The following is a 3,902-nucleotide window of genomic DNA, read 5'->3' on the forward strand; positions in this document are numbered from 1 at the left end:
GGGTCGGTTTTAACCTTTAACAGTAAAAGAGCCATTTGGGCTCATTTTCTACTAGATCAACCTAGATGGAGCCAGATAGTCTTACTTTAGCCTTTAGAAATTTTGATTTGTATTTATGACCTTCTTTTTTTTAATAATAAATATGAATCTAGCCTATTTTTTGGCACAAACAAAAGCAAAAATAAAAAAGAACCTAGCAACTCTCAAAATGTGATTTTTTTTTTCTTTTTTTAAACTTACTTTCAAAATAAAAGACGCTCTGTGTCAATCAGGATCATTGCAGTGCAGCTCTCGGCAGCTAGTAATCAATGTTGTGCAAGATAATGTGCTTTCAACTCATAAAAGATCAACCTTTCTTTTTTTTTTTTTTTTAACCATTCTGGATGTAGTGTTAAGCAAACGAGATAACTGCAGGTCAACAGGGATGTAAAGACCTGCAGAGTTTATCATCTGCACCTCAGCCATCAATTTAAACATTTAACTAATCTCAATTAAATAAATGCTAATCAAGTAATCCTTACTTTTAAAAATGCTACTTTATTTTTCTTTTATTTATATTTTTTGCTCTTTTTCTCCTCTTTGTCCTCAGCAATCTTGCACCACTGGGTTTTGTTATTTTTGATTGGGGTTGGATCTTGGTAGTCTTAGTTTGTGGGCTTTGTTTATTTGTTTTCTGTAGGTAGTTTTGGTTAGGCAGCCATTAGCAGGGAGCTGCTGACTCCGACAGTCGACATGGCTGGGTCAGCAGTCTTTTGGTCAAGGAGCCACCATGGAGAGATAAAAAGAGCCACATGTGGTTCTGGAGCTGCAGGTTGCAGACCTCTGCCCCTAAACCTAACAAAACCAGGAGAAAACAGTGTCACAGCTCACCTCTACTGAAGCCGACTCCTAACTTTAGGATGGCCAAGCAACTTTTAACGTGATCCACATTGCTTCTCACACTGTTTTCTTAAAAATCTATGTGTCGTAAACATATATCAGCGTACTTTCATTACGGACGTCTCCTTAGTGGCCGCCTTGCAGCATGCCTCTGTAGTACCAAAGTATCAAGAAAAAAGTGACCTTGGTACAGACGTTCTAAATTGGTCAGTGATACAAAAGTTTGATTAAGTGAACTTTACCAACAAAGATGGATGCAAAGAGTAAGACTTCAATTATTCTTTTGCTTGTTGCTTTTCTTGCCCTCGTAATTGCTGGCCAGTGACTAAAAACAAATTTAGTTTGAAACTGAAATCTCTAGTAGACACAAGTCTGCATACAGACGAAAACACAAGGTTCAGGACTCGGTCCGGACCAACAGACTTTTACTGTCTGAATGCACCTTTAGTTCAGATTTGTTTCTAGATATTCAGAAGTTTTAAGTTTTCTCACGTGTTTGTCATGTGGTCTGTTTAACCGCTTTATATGTCCACTGATGAATCTCCTTGTTGTTTGTGTTCTGTCCGGTAGGTCAAGTTCACCCAACAAATAAAAGTTACATCATCTAGGAAAGAAAAGAAAAAAACAAATTTTATCTGCCACACTAATAATTACTTAGCAGTTAAATCAAGAAATCTGATAACTCTGTGCTCAATTCTTGTTTTTTTGACAGTTTTATGTGAGACTTGAGCTTATCGCTAAGTATGTTTTATCGTCTGTTGCTATGATGCTTTGTCTTGTTTCAAACTCATTTGTAAAGGTCTGATTTTAAATCTTATTTCAAAATGGAGGAAAATCAATAGTTTATTTGCAAAAATAATGCAACTAGGGAAATAAAAATCCAATTATTGTGTCACAACTTTAAATATTTAGAGAAAAGACAATTACACAGTGGTAATTTAAGCACTTTCCCTCACAGTTCAGCACATCAATTCACAATATTAACAATGATACTCACTGATTCTTCTTTAAAGTGACAGATTTCACAAATATCTGATGCCAAACTAACATTCATCTTCTCTTTTGGGCAGATTAACTTCTGAGAAATTCCCAGTAATTAATCTTTGTATTTTAATGTTTCCTTTTCGCTGCCTCCCGACTCCCCTCTTCCGCTCTGGACTGAGTCACCGCTTTGGTGGACCTTTAGTAGAAAAAAAAAAAAAAACACAAACAAATGAGCTAATATAGTGCTGGGAAACAAGAAAGTCACTTCCTGTGGCACTGACCTGAGACTGCGATGTTTGCTTTATTTCATCACCTTCTCTTTAAACCATGAGCACAGCAAACGGCAGAAAACAAGCTACTCCATGAAAATCTTTTTACCTGTAAAGTCACAAAAAGGCTTCGAAGAGGATTCTTTTTTTCTGAAAGGAGCAGAGATGCTGCGAGCATTCCTCGGTGGTTAAGCACTTAAGTGGAAAGTTACATTTAAGACAAAGTGTTCTGCTAATTTGAAGTGTCACTAAAGCTGTGGCGCTGTGTTCTTGTTTTCCGTCAAATGAGTACACTCTGTATTGCAGCAATGATTGTGATCCGCATCACAAAGTGAGAGGAATATAACAGCTGCTGGAAACAGAAGGGCTCGTCTCTGCAGGAGAGGGACTCAATGTTGCTTTAAAAACAATAGTTTCCCCTAATTTTTAGTGTCACAAAGAACAACTTGATGATTTTTATTTTTTATTTTTTGTTAAGTAATTGTTTAAAAATCTTTAAAAAAATCCATTTTTTTTATCCTTCAATAATCTTTCTTGAAATAAATGGATCACACGTTGACTTCAATAAACCTGTCTTAGCTGCACTTTAAATAAATAATATGCAATCAAGAAAGAAAAAAATGACATTAATAACATATTTTAGTTTTTTCTTTTTTAAGTTTAGCAGAAAACTGAGATTTTTCCTGCAGAAAATGGGTCATTTGTAACCGTCTGAATTTTGGAGGGGTGATGATTCTGATTCACAGGCTGCAGCACACACAACTATAAAATAACAATGTTTCTCTTTGAACACTCACAATTTTCCTTTTATGCCGAATGAAACGTTTCGTTATTGAAATTTTGTTTCTTGTTTAAGTAACTGTAGACCTTTTAAAATGTGTTAATTCTAACAAAGTTGCTCAACAGATGTTCCAACTCCCATTGGTAAAAATACTTGCTAGCTTCCTCATTATCAAAGAAAAATAAGAAGTATTTCATTCAAACAACAAAGTTTACAAGGATTTGTGGTTTCAAAAAGCGGTGAACTGTCTCCAAAAAACCAAGAGCTAGACCTGAAGCTGCAGGTCACTGAGAGGAGTCATGAACCATCAAATCCAATCTCAAATTTAAAAAAATATAAAACAATGATCCATTTAATAGTTATCTACTGTCTTAGTATTATAAATTGGGCATAAATACAAATAGACTCAAACAGCATCAAACGATACGATATGATTTTACTAATGAAAAAATAAAAATCCATCCACTGCTCAGGATCTTTTACTTTGACTTTCTGAGACTTTTAGATCCAAATCACCAGAACATTTGCTGTTCTGACAATTCATTTTTGTCTTGAAACTAAACAATTTTTATGTTTGTTTGTTTTGTTTAATTATAACCAGAGGTAAAAGGAGATTGTTTTAACTAACATAAAGTAGAAATCCCAATAAACATGTATTCCAACAATACCATACTAAATATAAAATTACATTGTTGTATTTTAACTTGTTTTTCCCACTATTTTTTCAATAAATTATATTTCACTAATAGACTTTATTTTGGTGCATTATTTATGAATAATAATAAAAAAAAGATTTTCTGCAAAGTAAGTGCTTGGTTTCCAGTGCGGTGGAGGGGTCATCTCAGACTCCATCTTTTCCATTTTTCTTTGGCTGTAACAGTTGGGAAGCCAGAACAACAACATCCCCCGATGAGAGCGTGATCCAATTCTCCTCTTTTCATTCCTGTATAGCGACTCATTCGGAGCGGGTCTTTTGAAGGAGCATGTTG

General features: G+C 34.9%; 1 long non-coding RNA gene across 1 annotated transcript; it reads right to left on the reverse strand.

Annotated features, from left to right (window-relative positions):
- Nucleotides 1-829: 829 nt before the first annotated feature.
- Nucleotides 830-1,811, reverse strand: LOC112150116. The gene is made up of 3 exons (XR_002919898.2): nt 1,372-1,811; nt 1,122-1,204; nt 830-1,030 (listed from the first exon to the last, which is right to left on the reverse strand). It is a non-coding gene; the product is annotated as an uncharacterized LOC112150116 (long non-coding RNA).
- Between the last annotated feature and the right edge of the window lie 2,091 nt (nt 1,812-3,902).

This window comes from Oryzias melastigma, linkage group LG4, assembly GCF_002922805.2.
Source record: "Oryzias melastigma strain HK-1 linkage group LG4, ASM292280v2, whole genome shotgun sequence".
In the NCBI taxonomy this organism is placed as follows: domain Eukaryota; kingdom Metazoa; phylum Chordata; class Actinopteri; order Beloniformes; family Adrianichthyidae; genus Oryzias; species Oryzias melastigma.